The following is a 17398-nucleotide window of genomic DNA, read 5'->3' on the forward strand; positions in this document are numbered from 1 at the left end:
AGGGAGAAATCTGAAGCCTTTGAAAAGTTCAAGATCTTCAAAGCTATGGTTGAGATAGAGACATGGTTAAAGATCAAATTCTTAAGATCTGATTAGGGTGGTGAATTCACATCTGATGAATTTAACAGTTATTGTGAGAAACATGGCATAAGGAGACAGTTGTCTGCACCTCAGACACCTCAGTAGAATGGTGTTGTGGAAAGAAAGAACAAAACAATCCTCGGTGCAGCTAGATCTATGGTGATGGAAGCTAATTTGCCTCATATCTATTGGAGAGAAGCTGTGAGCACAACGATATACACATTTAACAGAGTTCATATCAAAGGAGACACCGATAAGACACCTTATGAGTTATGGTTTGGTCATACACCTACAGTTAGGTACTTCATAATCTTTGGTAGTAAATGTTCTATCAAAAGAGATGATTCCATTGGAAAGTTTGATCCTAGATGTGATGAAGGGATATTTATTGGTTATTCAAATGAAAGAAAATCATATAGATGTTATAATAAAAGATTGCAGATAATTATGGAGAGTGCTAATGTAAAGGTGGATGAGCAGTACAGAGGTCAAATCAAAACTTATGAGAAAGAACTGAAAGTGGAAATGATCATAACTGATCCGGTAATGCTTGCACTAGAACAAAATGTTGAACCAGTTACCCCAACAATATCAAAAAATTCAATAGTAAGTGAAGATCAGAGTAGAGAAATAGAAAGTCAGAAGACTCCTAGGTATGTAAGGTTGAATCATTCAAAAGATTAAATCATTAGAGATAAGAGAAAATGAGTGATGACAAGGAGAAGGTTGGCAACTGAAGAGGTATGCTTAATTTCTCAAATTGAACCAGCATCATTAGTTGAGGCATGTAAGGATGAATGTTGGATGAAAGCTATGGAAGAGGAATTGGATCAGATAGAAAAGAACAACACATGGACTTTAGTTCCTCGACCTAAAAATAAGAATGTTATTGGAACTAAATGGGTTTTTAGGAATAAATTAAATGAAGATGGACAATTTGTAAGGAACAAGGCTAGATTGGTCTGCAAAGGATACTCTCAGAAGGAAGGAATTTATTATGATGAAACTTTTGCTCTGGTAGCAAGGATTGAAGCTGTGAGATTATTTCTTGCTTATGCTGCCCATAAGAAATACAAGGTTTATCAGATGGATGTTAAGTGTGCATTTCTAAATGGAGATCTTGAAGAAGAAGTCTACATTGAGCAACCTGATGGATTTTCTCTTTCAGAGGACAATAACATGGTTTGCAGATTGAGGAAAGCTTTATATGGATTGAAGCAAGCCCTTAGAGTTTTGCATGCCAGATTGGAAAAATATCTTTTGAAGCTTGGTTTCACTAAAGGTAATGCTGACAGTAACTTGTATTATAAGATCACTAATGATGGCATATTGATTGTTGAGGTATTTGTTGATGGTATCATTTTTGGAGGTGAAGAAAAGTTATGTATGGAACTCTCTGATAATATGAAGAATGAATTTGAGATGTCTATGATTGAAGAAATGGGATTTTTCTTAGGTTTGTAGGTTACTCAGATTGATAAAGATATTTTCATCTGTCAAACTAAGTATGCTAGAGAGTTGTTGAAGAAATTTGGTATGGAAAATTCTAAACCGGATGGTACTCCTATGGTTACAAGTGAGAAATTGACAAAGAAAGATGTATCAACTCCGGTAAATCCTACAAGGTATAAATCTATGATTGGAGGTCTGCTATATTTGACTCAGACTAGATCAGATATAATGAATGTAGTTTGTATTGTATCAAGATATCAGAGTGATCCAAGAGAGAATCACGAGAGTGCAGTAAAAAGGATTTTTCAGATATTTACAAGGAACAACTGAATATGGTTTGTGGTATCCTAAAGATGATGACTTTACACTATGTGCATATACAGATGTAGATTGGGTTGGAGATATAGATGACCAATAAAGCACATCCTATGGAGCTTTCTTTCTTGGAAAGAAACTTTTTTCATGGATCAGTAAGAAACAGTCATGTACTTCTTTATCTACTGTTGAAGTTGAGTATGTTACTGCTGCTACTAGTTGCACCCAAGTTCTATGGATGAAGCAAATGTTGAAAGATATAAGGGTAGATTGTGGTGAACTAGTAGTTATTCACTGTGATAACTCTGCTGCTATTGACATATCAAAGAATCCGGTATTTCATTCAAAGACAAAGCACATATCAATCAAGTATAACTTTTTGAAGGAAAAGGTAGAAACAAATGAAGTCAGATTGGTTTATGTGAACACTAAAGAGAAAATTGCAGATATCTTCACTAAACCTTTTCCCAAGGAATCATTTGTGTACTTTAGAGATAGATTGGGTGTCTCTGCCCCTCCAGTAGAGACTTAAGTGATGATTATTGGCATTAGTCCAGTATGCATTATCAGAATTATCATTCATTCCAGATTGATGAGTTGGTGCTACTACTTTGGGGGAGTAGTCAGTTGTGTGGTTTAGAGGATCTATGGTTTTTCTTTGATGTTTATGTCAAATTTCTGGCATTGATGTCATAGGGGGAGAGTTATACATGTGAAAAATAGAGCTTAATAGAGATATTAGTCATAGGGGGAGCTTGGTCTAAGGATGGTTAATTGGTTCAGAACTTCATTGATATATCATTTGTTGGGTGTCTTCCACTGGGGGAGACTTGTTTGGCATTTCATGGCATTTGGATATTTTTCACATCTAGTGTTGCCATCAATGCCAAAGGGAGAGATTGTTGGAAATTAAAAGGAATTTATTATGTGTTGCATTGTTGTCAACACTAGCTTGTTTGGTTGTCTATCGTGCTTTGATAGAGTGGTTGGATTGTGATGTTGATCTAGAGACCATCTCTGGTATTCTTTGGTACATGTAGTTTGGTGGAATTGGTTTGGTTCAGTTCATGTGCATGTCACACTCAGTTGGTTCAGGATTTGGTGATCCAGAAGCTATCATATGTTCTAGTAAGGCTTTTGGTTACTGGTAAGGGTTTTACCGACAGCTTTGTTGAAGATCTTTTGATGGATTCGATAAGTGGTGTTGGTGCGGCTTCTAGAAGGTTCTCAGGATGCTGATGGTTATCATGTTCATGTTCCAGTTGGTTGGTGGTGTTGAATTTGGCTTATGGTGACCTATTTTAGGTCAGTTGCTATTCTGTGTTATTCTCCTAGGTTATGGACCAGTTTATCTAACGTGTTGGTGGATGCTCCTGATGCATTACCAGTTGGATTTATTGTTTGGTTAATGTTGTTTTGGTCTTTGGCCAACTTGGGTTATCATTGGTTTGTGGGTTTATGTAATGGATTTATTGTATTATCTTATAGGTGGCCGACCTAATTGTTTAGGTCCCGGGTTTGTATAAATATGATGTAAGATCTCTTTGTAGATCATGCGTTATGGGATTATCTGTGTTCGAATAAATTTGTAATCATATACAAAGGTTTTGGTCGATCAAAGATGATCGAATTGGGTTTGAGTAAGAGATTTAAGACCTCTGGTATTGAGCTTAACTGGAACTATACTCAGGCATAGGAGATGTTATTCTTGAAGTTCACTCTTGTTTCAAGATTGTAGTCTGAAGATTTCTTGTAGTCAGTGAGGCTCCTTAGTGATGAGAAGTGCGCTCTAAGCAGTGTGCCTTCCTGCATGTGCAGGCCCCTTTATTGTAATTAGATACTTACTGTAGAAGTATCATCTGACTGTGGGTAGGGTTTCCCATCGTGGTTTATCCCTTTACCGGATTTTTCAAGTAAAAATCTTGGTGTTATGTGTTGTGTATGCATGGTATTTGGTTTATGATTTATGTTTGTGCTTAATTGATATATCTGCTATTTCGGTAAAAGGTTTTGTGTGCTTAAAGTTTCATAATCTGTTGACAACTGATTCAAACCCCCCCCTTCTCAGTTGTCCATTGGTTATCCTAACATAATTGAGTCTTCACCCTTTTCCACATATTTTAACTCTTCTATTAATGTAACCTACCTTTTGATATGAAAAAGATAACTTGTAGCTATCAATTGAGACAAGTAATTTAATTGCTAAAGGAAGATGAAGGAATACAAAATCTATTATTCAATTTTTACTATGCAGAACCACAAATTATTTTCAACACAATGAAACTTTATTTAGTAGTGAACCCTCTTCCACTATGATTGGGAAGAGATCTGGAGCCCCATTCACATCCTTTGTTGTACAACCAACAACATGCTTTTGCAATCACATCACAAGCATGCTACGAAGTAGTTGCATTCTAAAAAAGATGATGACATAGAAAAATGGTAAAAAAAAACATTTGAAAGATGTCCTAGCACCATTGAGAAATGTGTTTGATCACTCCTCCTTATGTTGCAACCTTCAAACAATGTATTTAATCATTGAATCTAATGCACATAGGTGTTTGCAAAGTGTAGGGAATTAGCAGGGTATGAGAACCATTTAGCATAACACCTCAAAGAGATTGCATCTTGTGGAAAGAAATAATTGTTGAACCAAATGTTGAGGATGAACATAGAAACTACACCATTGATTCCCATTGATCATAGATTACAACTCTAAGGTGTATCTCTATAGGTGGGATCTCTAGTTTGGGTCAAACTATCGATTGATTGCCATAATATATTGTTGTAGCATTGATTTAAGCTAAGTTCAATTTCATCTTTACCAATATCAATTTAGGTTATATGATACACAACAATGAAAGACCCACCATAATCTCTATGTTCAATTTGCATCTAACACTTTCAAGTGTTGTTCAGATCAATAAAGTTAGCACAACCCCAACATGCAATGGGCAACCTTGGAGTCTTCAATACAAGAGGTCTTTCTTTCTTCTTTTCCTCCCACACATGTCATGTAATTTGCCACTTATGCATCACAACCAGTCTCTTGTTCATATCCCTTAAAATTTCACCTGCTCTATTTACTTTGGACCAACCAACAATTTCCCAGTAGCATACACCCAAAATTATATCAATCACTATTAATTTTTATGATGTAGAGTGCCTCCATGGTTTTACCAGGAGTCAATTCCACTCTTCTTCTAGCTTGAATGAATTGATAATGTATTCAATCTTCTATATTTTTTCCAGATAAGCTACTAACTATAGTTGCACAACGCATGATATCTTCACACACACTTGATTGTCATACCATTTCTATTCAACATTACTATACCCGGATCCAGGCTCCTTGCAAAAAGTGTGATTCCAAAAACCTAATTCCTCTACAATATTGAACAATGATTCCATATTCTTCAGATAATGCAAGTTCATTTAAAAGAACCCACATACTTTCATAATTTGATGCACCCTATTTGTGATGAATAATGATGAATCAGTTAGTACCAAATCGGTACTGAGAGGGGGGGAGTGAATCAGTACAGACAAAAACTTTCCCTGAACCGGTTTGATTGCAAAGAGTACACTTGACTGGTAAATAGTAACATCGGTCTAAATCAGGGCACTACTGATAAAGCACAGTGAGCGTATGAAAGACATAAACCGACAAACACTTAGATCTCTACACAATCTAATATCTCATTTTCACTTCACCGGTATGCATAAACAAGTAATATATCATCAAAAATATAATGACTGCCGGTTCAACATGCTTTACCACTTGACAAAAAATATTAAAGCATCACATGAAAAGCATCACACATGACACATTGATTTTTCACGTGGAAAACCAACTAGGAAAAACCTTGGTGGGGATGAATACCCACAAGTTGTTCTTTGAACTCTTTTGAAGTCCGCTCTGTTAGGAGCCTAGTGCGGTTAAAGACTTTTACAATAGGTTCTGCTAGGAACCGATCCTACTAGGGATCACCCGGTTAAGGGATGGCTAAATACCCGGTTAAAGGTTAGAACCCTGTTAAAGGTTACCTCACAAGAGGATTTGAAGAACTCATTGAATTGAGTCACTCTGTTAAAGGATTTACACAAAAGCCTGTTAAAGCTACTTGGTTAAGGGATTTTCCAACTGCTGAAATGGTTAGAAGTCAACAGGTAATACACTGATATGATAACAACACTCAATGCCAAGGAAGATCCACTTTAGCTCCTTTGCTTCTGCAATCACATTCTGCAAGTATCAATACACTTCTTCAGTCTGGCAAGAATCATGTATCTCTTCACTTGGATACATACATAACATTTGCCAACAACTTTAAAATGAAAAACATCATCAACCTTATAGGAAACAGATAGGTCGGCAGCATAAATCCTAAACCCTAAACATTTTAGGTTTAACAATTCAATAGGTTCAATCCTGACCATTAATCATACTGCATTGAATACAACAATTTTGAACAGATCTCAAGAAGTTCTCCAACATTCATTCTTTGCCACTTCAGAAAGTTGATAACCCATCACACGCTCTCCACCGTTTACAGAGACTTCGCACATTCCCGAGGTAGATAGGATCAATCTCCATGCAAGATCCTCAAGGAAATCCTTCATGTGCACAAGGATGATGTGGCAACACTATCTGATCTTCATTATAATGCTAACTCATCATAAGATGTCATCGGTTGAGTCACACAGGCTTGGAATGCATCAACCGGAAACCCTGAAGTTGAGACTACCAACCGGTAGTCATGCCAAGTGAAACCCTGATACAAAACTTCCCATATACCGGTTCTCATTCCAACATACCGCTTCACTTTTTCACATATACCGGTTCATAATATCATACCAGTTCTCACATATACCGGTTTGCTTACTTCAATATACCGGTTCATACTTCAACATATTGACATCAATGACAACATACAATATCATCATGCCATCAAGTTCTGCACATATGCCAACAATCTCCCCCTTTGGCATTGATGGCAATATACAAAGATATCTCTCTGCTTCACATCTTCTCCCCATTACTGTAGATATCTTCTCCGCTTCACATCTTCTCCCCCTTTGACAACAATGCCAAAGTGAAGGCACAAACAACTATGTTCCACTGTGCTGCTCCCCCTAAGGAGTAGCATCCTTCTACACACCAGTCCTAAAAAAGGTTTATCAATTCAATACCTAATTGATGTGGAGCACACACTTTTAGTTCACCTCTTAAATAGGTAAATGTAGCCTTCGGTAGAGGCTTGGTGAATATGTCTGCTAACTGCTCCTTACTGGAAACATGTTCCAATACAACCTCTTTGTTCAAAACCTTCTCCCTCAAGAAATGATACTTGAGCTTGAAGTGCTTGGTTATAGCATGTAAAACAGGATTCTTGGAAATATTAATTGCACTTGTGTTGTCACAAAATATACTTACTAGTTCAGATACAGGAACTTTGAAGCCATTTAATACATGCTTCATCCAAATTGTCTGGGTGCAGTTCATAAATGCTGCAACATATTCCACTTTGCTGTAGACTGAGAGATACAACTCTGCTTCTTACTCATCTATGAGACCAGTCTACCACCAAGAAAGAATGCACCACCAGTTGTGCTCTTTCGATTGTCCACATTACCAGCCCAATCAGCATCTGTAAACACTTTCAGGTTGAAAGCATTACTGTATGGATACCATAATCCATAGTCAATAGTTTCCTTCAGATATCTAAGAATCTGCTTGACTGCTACCAAGTAGGATTCTCTTGGAATTTTTTGGAACTGTGCAGTAATGCCTACTAGATGTGCAATGTCCAGTCTACTATGTACTACATAGTGCAACTTACCAATCATTGATCGATATTCCTTCTCATTCACCAACATTGAGTCATCCTCTTTTGATAATTTACAACCGGTCACCATCGGTGTACCAACCGGTTTGCTGTCTTCCATGCCAAAGGTCTTCAACACCTCTTTGACATACTTGGACTGAGTGATAGAGATACCATCTTTCATTTATTGAATCTGTAGTCCAATGAAGAACTTGATCTCCCCTATAAGTGACAACTCAAATTCCTTCTTCATCTCATCTACAAAATCATGACTCATCTTGTCATCTCCACCAAAAATTATGTCCTTGACAAATACTTCACATATCAAAATCTGATCTCCTTCTAACTTCAAGTAGATATTGCTATCTTCACTTGTTCTTTCAAATCAAATCTTCACAAGATGGGAGTGTAAGTGTTCATACCATGCTCTAGGTGCATGCTTCAATCCATACAATGCTTTGTGTAGCCTACACACCATGTCACTGTCTTCTGATAGGGAAAACCCATCTGGTTGCTCTATATACACCTCCTCTTCAAGTATTCCATTCAGAAATGCAGATTTTACATCCATTTGATATACTTTGAATCCCTTGAAGGCTACATATGCAAGAAGCATATGAACTCCTTCCAATCTAGCTACTGGAGAAAAGGTTTCTCCATAGTCTTCTCCTTCTTCTTGAGCATATCCCTTACACACCAATCTGGCTTTGTTTCTTACCACTATGCCATCTTCATTCAACTTATTTCTGTAAACCCATTTGGTGCCAATGAAATTTTTATGCTCAGGTCTGGGTACCAAAGACCATGTACGATTCTTTTCTATTTGGTCAAGTTCCTTCCATTGCCTTGATCCAGTCTTCATCGTTATGTGCCTCTTTAAATGTTTTAGGCTCAAATTCAGAGATCATGCAAGAATTTTCTCTAACCTTTCTTCTTGTAAGAATTCCTGCATCCTTGTCTCCTATGATCTGCTTTGGATCATGATTCAACTTTACATACCTAGGAATGATCTTAGCCGTTTCCTCTTTCTTTTCTTCTTCATCCTCATCTTCACCAGCATCAGCATCTACCGGTGTAGGAGCACTGTTACTGGTACTAGGCTGTTTTGCAACCAGTTCCCAGAAGGTTACAACCGATTCATCTACCACTCGCTCACTGCCGGTTTCCTCAGGTTTCTCAGAGGTTTCATCAACTCTGACATTAATACTTTCAACAATTCTCTGAGTGCTATTGTTGAAACACTTGAGAGCCTTGCTCTTGGTGGAATATCCTAGGAATATTCCCTCCTCACATTTTGCATCAAACTTGCTCAAATGTTCACTCCTCTTGATATAACATTTGGTACCAAACACTCTAAAGTAGCTTACTGCAGGAGTCTTACCGGTCCAATACTCATAAGGTGTTTTATCCTTACCTTTCTTGATGAGTACCCGATTCATAGTTTAGACTGCAGTGCTCACTACTTCTCTCTAGAAGGTGTGAGCAACCTTCCCTTGAATCAGCATCGTTTTGGATGCTTCAACTACAGTCTGGTTGTTCCTCTCTACAAGGCCATTTTGCTGTGGAGTTCGGAGGGCAGACAGTTGCCTCTTGATGTCGTTCTCTTCATAGTACTTGTTGAATTCACCAGAAGTGAATTCTCCTCCTTGATCAGTTCTTAGGCACTTAATCCTCTTACCACTTTCTTTTTCAACTAGTGCTCTGAAAGCTTTGAACTTTCCAAAAGATTCAAACTTATCTTTCAAGAATGTGACCCACATCATTCTTGAGTAGTCATCAGTGAGAGTCATAAAGTACCTATCTCCCTGCACACTCCTAGTTTTCATAGGACCACACAAATCAGTATGCACAAGATCAAGTAAATTGTCTACAGTGAAAGGTTTACCTTTGAAGGTTGAGGAAGACATTTTCCCCAATTGACACTCTCTTCACAAAGGATTCTCCGGTTTGATCTTACTGGCCTTCACAATATTATCAAAGTTTACATGGCAGAGTCTCCTATGCCATATCTAGCTATCATCAAACTTAGCCTTTAGACATGTACTGATATTTGCATTCATCTGAAATAAGTTACCTCTGGTCTACATACCAGTGGCCATCAGTTCACCACTCTTTCCTTTTATTTTGCACACTCCATCTTTGAATTCCAGAGTGAGTCCATTGTCATTCAGCTGGGTAACACTCAAAAGGTTGTGCCTGAGACCTTCTACCCAATACACATTATCAACACTGCTTTTTCCATTTAGAGAGATGGACCCTCTGCCTTTTACTATACATGGTGCATCATTACCAAATCAGACCACACCACCATCATACTCTTCCAGAGATAGAAACTTACTCCGGTCACCAGTCATGTGATGAGAACAACCACTATCAATAATCCACTCATTGGAATTATCAAAGTGGGAGACAAGAGCCTTCTTGTCTGACACATCTTCCTTAACTACTGCAAACACAATGTCTTCACTTTCTTCATCTTCTGATTCCTCACCAGTGACACCTTCATCAACTGCTACAAAACAGTTTCTCTTGTTTCCTCCTTTGAACTTCTTGAACTTCTCTGGTTTGTCCTTATTATCACCATTATGACAATTTACAATAATGTGTCCTATCCTATTGCAAGAAAAGCATTTCAAAGGGAGCTTACCTTTGTATTTACCAGTTCCCTTAGGAAGTCTCTTGGCAAGAAGAGCTTCAAATTCCATCAGGATCTCCTCATGATCCATTTCTCTGCTTTGTCTTGGTTCACAACTGGTACTAGCTTCTTTTCCCTTTCTAGATGGTGCAACAGATGCTTGAAAGGCTGATTCAGTTTTCTAGAATACTGCCATCATAATTGTTTAGCTCATATGTGGTCAACTTAGCAATGATGGAGTCTAGGGATACTTTTGTCTTGTCTATAGACCTCAACTCCTGAATAGCAACAACCCTTATTGCATATATCGGTAATAAGGATCTCAAGACTTTGCTAACAACAGTGGAATCATCTATTTTACCTCATGCACTCTTGATGTCTCCAACAATAGTTTTGATTCTTATTCCATATTTTTGAATGGTCTCTCCTTCAACCATCCGCATGTCTTCAAACTTTCTCCTAAGGCTCTCTTCCTTAGCTTGTTTCACATTCTCATCACCGCCATAGATATTCTCCAGAGCATCCCATATTTCTTTGAGATTATCTTTATCCTAAACATCAATAAACTCAATATCAGATAGACTGTTGATTAGGGCTTCCATGACTTGCCCATTCTCTTGAATCTCTCTTTTTTGATCATCGGTGAGAGTACCGGTAGGAATAACATAAGCATTCTCATCATATCTCCAATGTTGAGCACCCATGCTTCTAATGTAGATCTTCATTCTATCCTTCCATATCTTGAAGTTATCTCTGTTGAAATTTGGACCTTCCCTCTTCATCATTAGAGTAGGATCTTTTCCTCAAGTAGTTAAGCTTACAACACAGAGGACCTAGAAGGGGCTCTGATACCAATTGATGAATAATGATGAATCAATTAGTACCAAACTAACACTGAGAGGGGGGGGGGGGATGAATCAGTACAGACAAAAACTTTCCCTGAACCAGTTTGAATGCAAAGAGTGCACTTGATTGGTAAACAGTGACACCGGTCTAAATCAGGGCACTACCGGTAAAACACAGTGAGAGTATGAAAGACATAAACCGGTAAACACTTAGATCTCTACACAATCTAATATCTCATTTCTACTTCACCCATATGCATAAACAAGTAATATATCATTAGAAATATAATGACTACCCGTTCAACATGCTTTATCACTTGACATAAAATATTAAAGCATCAGACATGACACACTGATTTTTCATGTGGAAACCCAACTGGGAAAAACCACAGTGGGGATGAATACCCACAAGGTGTTCTTTGAACTCTTTTGAAGTCCACTCTGTTAGGAGCCTAGTCCGATTAAATAATTTTACAATAGGTTTTGTTAGGAATCGATCCTACTAGAGATCACCCGGTTAAAGGTTAGAAAGTTGATAACCCATCATGTGCTCTCCACCGTTTATAGAGACTTCACACATTCCCGAGGTAGATAGGATCAATCTCCATGCAAGATCCTCAAGGAAATCCTTCATGCACACAAGTATGACATGGCAACACTATCTAATCTTCATTATAATGCTAACTCATTACAATATGTCATCAATTGAGTCACACAGGCTTGGAATGCATCAACCAGAAACCTTTAAGTTGATACTACCAACCGGTAGTCATGCCAAGTGAAACCCCGATACAAAAATTCCCATATAGCGGTTCTCATTCCAACATACCACTTCACTTTGTCACATATACCGGTTCACAATATCATATCGGTTCTCACATATACCAGTTTGCTTACTTCAATATACTGGTTCATACTTCAGCATATTGACATCAATGGCAACATACAATATCATCATGTCATCAAGTTCTACACATATGCCAACATATTGCACTCCACAAAACTCCTTTCAATCACTATTTGTTTGGATCACGACCATAAACATTTCATCGCCTTCACTCCTGATCAAACCCCATGATATCTTAACCCTAACACCATATCTTCCTCGCTCTCCTGCATAAAAAAATCATGCCCTAATTTATTTATTGGCCTTCTCCTACATTAAAAAATCATGCCCTAATTTCTTTATTGACCTTTGGGCCACACCCCACAACTCTGTAGTTAATTTTTTTTTTTCCTTTGCAACTGACAGATGTGTGAGGTGACTTTGTTCTTTGAAGTGATTTAAAATTAATTTGGTCCACTTGTTTGCCCCACATTTCCGCTTATATGTCTTTTGCATTGCCCTAAATTTCATTGCACAAGCAAAATTTACCTCGCAGCTCCGCATATTATTTTCATCTTTCTTTTAACCACCTCCATGTATGCGACGTCAAATTTAAATATAACTAAACAATTCATGTTTTTCACCATTTTCATAATGGGCTCCACTATTAGTTATTTATCTAAATCATAAAATATGATTTATTAATTTCAATTGTTTGTTAACCTTCAAAAATTGTCTGGAGTACCTTTGGGTTAACTTGTATACTATTATTTAAACCACAAAGTGATTTAAATAATGGAATATTTAGAAATCTATTTGAGTTAACCTTATACGTCCATGATGAATGTTGGGTCCCTTGTGGGCCCGACTTAAAAAAATCATTTTCAAATAGTTGGACCTTGAAAATTCTCTAGACCCATGGGTAAATGCATTCGAGGTAAAAAATGAGGCAAGCAACAAGTAAAATTTGATTCTTGACATCTCCCATTAATGCTCGATACAATCAAAGTATCTTTTGGAACAACCCTAAAAAAATGAGCAAAAAATCTCCCACAGTCCCAGAAATTGACACAAGTGCTAAGTGTTATCATGAGAATCAGAATGCCAAGTGGATCAACATGATTATTCCCGAGGTGAAATATATTAACACTCACAGTTGCTTACTTGAGAATTTTTTGAAACTACACATGTTGAACTTGTCTGGAGCCCACAAATTAGGTGCCTTGAAAAAATATCAAATGTCACTTTGGGAGGCTCCCACCGGGTGGAATGGTTCATCAAAATATAGTATGTGTGCCAAGAGGTTTTTCCTGAATCCGTCAAATTTACAAAATATTAATGGTCAAATTTGGGTTCTTTCAAACTTTCAGGAAGTGTTGATGTCAAACCTTTACAAAGTCAGATAGCTTTTGGTTTCAAAAAAATATCAAACTAATAGTTGGGGTGCTGCAACCAAGCGAGAGAGTACATGAATATGTGAATAATCATGAGGACTAATCCATTTCATGTGAAGGTCACTTGGCCATAAAATATTAATCAGGATGCAAGGTCACTTTGACATATTTAACACTATTTTGACAAGACATCTTAATAACTTGCATTTGATTTTGACCTGAAAAAAAATCAAATGAAGTCCTGGGGCTCTAAAACTTGACACACATATACATTAAGATGTGGAAAATCATAGGAAATTATTTGTTTGACATGACAACCAACTGGTATAAAAATATCACACTTTGAAAATGGTTACTTTGGCATATTTAATAGTATGCAAACAACAAACCTTCTCATAACCCCCAAAATGGGTACTTCAAAAACTCATCAAATCTAAATCTTAAAGTTAAAAATGGACATGATAAATCTCTAATAAGAGATAAACAAGATCTCAAAGTGATTACCCATGATTAGCCAAGGGTGTTGTAGCGTCGTAAATTGTACGCAGTACAATTTCACACCTAGTTTAGCACCCGCCTTGGCGCATCTTGCACTTTGCATCGCATTTCCCCTTTAGCACTTAATTAATCAAATTAATTAGGTCTAAGGTCTTATTTCATCCTCTTCCACATCATAAAGTTGGGCCCTTTCATTAAAGTGCGCCCCTTTCATTTTATTCCTCCAATACATCATTTAATCAAAAACCCTAATTAGGTCCTATTTTGAACTTGGGGGCTTGATTTCGGGGGTCAAAACATCTCAAAATCACCTATAACTTTGGGATTCGCTCTAAAATCATCATATTCGACGGCTCTGAAAATTTGGTGAAAAGTTGTCGGGACCATGGCGCCCGACGTGCACATGGTCCCCGACATTTTTCCCGAAATTTTAGGAGTGCGATCCAATCATAAAATAAAGCTTAACCCCAAGAAATTGGCGGGAGATTCAATCTCTAGGTTGGCCAAAAGTTGAAATTCAGACCTAGGGTTTCATACATAAGAGCTCTCTTTCTTCATTTGAAAGGATCCGAATTTTGTTTTTCAGGGACCTTCTATGCAGCGAAAGAGTAGATCTTTGAAGACTTCAACAACATTCAACATTCATCCATAAAGCATCCATCAATTTCATTCATCCATTTAGGGCTTTGAAGGCATTGAAGAACAATAAGGGATCACTGACTGAAGATTGGCTTGTACCCCCGCCCCCCCCCCCTTGGGGTTGGGTATGATTTCATGTTGTTTTCATGTCTTTGCATAAGCTTCCTTACATCATTTTTATTCATGCTTTAGATCACTTTGCATCTTGATTTGGAGCATTTACATTGTCATTTACAAGCAATTAGGGTTTACTTTCTAGGTTGCTCTAGTTTGCTTACTTGCATTTTAGATCTTGCACACGCACAAGGTCTGCACACACATTACTTTTACAATACAACTTGGCTATTCGTGGAAGTGGAAATCACCAAAGTGGGGGTTTGACTAAGGCAAAACCCTATATAGCTGCCCAAAACACCTTTTTAGATATAAGTGCAGATTTCGGGATTCAGACGACGCCGCAAGTTGTAGATCCGGAAGAAGCAGACGGAGACAGAACTTCACACCAAGTTTCAGAGCAGAAGACCAGGATAGGGGTGTGGGGCGCCCTGGTCCCTGGGACAGGGGTGCTGGGCGCCCTGGTCCTCCTGACAGACAGCAATTTTTGGCATTTTCGGCAGTTTTCCAGGTTGCAAAACAACAGTTTTGGGGGCAGTTTCAGAGGCAGAATCAGGACAGTGGCACCCGCGCCCCTATCCCAAACATTTCCACTCAAATTTTGAGTCCGGGTACGCATTTGCATTCTTGTCTTATCTTTGTATTTATAGCTTTCCATAGTTTAAGTTCAATTCTGCAATCTTGTTATTAGTTCATACTTGCACTTTGGGGTTAGGGATTGAACTTGCATCATTTTATCTTTCAATTACAACAAAGGAATAGAAACCCTAATAGGTAGCCCATGGCTCTCTCTTTCACAAAAAGAAGTAGCCAATTGTGTGATACCTCTAGGCTCTTTCGTATTCCGCAATGTGTGTCAAAAGGTAGGATTAGGACATGTTAACCTAGTCTCGCTTTTTCCCCTACACAGGTGTGAAGTTATTCACCTTCAAAATGGGCTACTTGGAAAAATTTGTAGGGGTATTTTAGAATGCTGGAATCAATTTTCTCCTCATGGGCCCTTCAAATTTTGCCAAATTTTGAAGGTCATTGGATTTCTCTTCTTGTATAATAATTTGGTGCCTAAAGCTTAAAAATGGTTAACATGTTAAAAATCCAACATATAGATTCAAATTGTGGATTTCAAATATGAGATGGACTAGATCCAGAAGGATGGTTTCAGTACTGTGTCTATTGCTGATGAAAATGAGATCCTTAAGAAATACCATGACATTATTGCTAAAGAGGAAATGTTCTGGAAGCAGAGATCGAGATGCATTTGGCTCAAGGAAGGGGACATGAATACAAGATTCTTCCATATGTCGACTATCAAGCATAAAGCAGCCAATAGGATTAACAAGTTAGTTGTGGAAAGTGGGGAGCTGGTCAAGGAGGATGAAACAAGGAATGAAGCTAAGAGGTATATCTCAAACCTCCTAAAGAGGGATCACAGTCTAGATGCTGAAGCTCAGTCCTCTTTTCTTCATAACATCCCTTGTCTCATTAATGCCCAAAATAATGCCTTCCTCTCTTCCATTCCATCTTTCTTAGAAATTAAAAATGTTGTTTTCTCCTTTGATGGAAATAAAGCACCTGGACCTAATGGTTTCCCAATGCTCTTTTTTCAAGAGTTTTGGGACATTATTGGGATTGATGTAGCCAATGGGGTTAAGGAATTCTTCGGGGCTAGAAAACTCTTGAAAGAAATCAATGTTACTTTTATTGCCCTCATCCCCAAGATTCAAGGTGCTGACTCTTTGGACAAGTTCAGACCTATTAGCCTCTGCAACTCCTTTTACAAGATCATATCTAAGGTCCTGACTTCCAGAATTTTGTCTATCCTCCCTACCTTAATTAAACACCAGCAGAATGGGTTTGTTCTTGGAAGACAAATTCTTGATTCCATTATTACAGTTCACGAGAATATTCACTCTCTTGTGAGAGCGAAGAAGCAGGGTCTCATCCTTAAGCTTGACCTCTCCAAAGCCTATGATAGGGTTGACTGGTCTCTTCTTCAGAAAGTTCTTACTTCTTTTGGGTTTACCCCTAGAGTTGTGGATCTTTTCTCCCAACTTATCACATCTACATCCTTTGTTGTCCTTGTCAATGGTTCTCCTTCAACTTTTTTCCAAGCATCGAGAGGTCTTAGGCAAGGAGATCCTATCTCCCCAATCCTTTTCATTATTATGGCAGAATGCTTTGGTCAGACCATGGAAAATTTGGTGTAGCACGGATCCTTTAAGGGCCTCCAAACTTCTTCTGCTGACCTTATTTGTTCACACTAGCAGTTTGTTGATGATACAATAATTATGGGGGAATCAAGCATCTTAGAAGCCAAAGCACTGAAGAGTACCTTGTAAAAATTTGCATCTGCAATGGGGCAGCTTATTAACTAGGCCAAAAGTGATGTCTTTTTCATTAATACTCCTGAGAGAAGACAACAGAGGATTAGCAGAATTCTGGAGTGTAAGATTGCTGACCTTCCTGCTACTTGCCTTGGACTCCCCATGGGGATTGCCCCTCTTGACTCCTTTTGGAGTTCTCTAGTTGATAAATTTCACAAAAAACTTGCAGGTTGGAAAGGGGCCCTCTTAAGTCAAGCTGGTAAGCTCCTTCTCCTTAAGGCTACTCTTCAAAGTATCCCTATTTATGCTCTTAGCCTATTTAGAATTCCAGTTAAGTATGCTGAAGCTATTGAGAAAATTCAAAGAAGATTCCTATGGTCTGGGGTTGAGGAAAAGAAAAGAATGTCCTTGGTGGCATGGGATCAGGTCTGTAGGCCGAAAAGCAAA

The sequence above is a fragment of the Cryptomeria japonica genome, chromosome 10 (assembly GCF_030272615.1).
Source record: "Cryptomeria japonica chromosome 10, Sugi_1.0, whole genome shotgun sequence".
Lineage (NCBI taxonomy): Eukaryota > Viridiplantae > Streptophyta > Pinopsida > Cupressales > Cupressaceae > Cryptomeria > Cryptomeria japonica.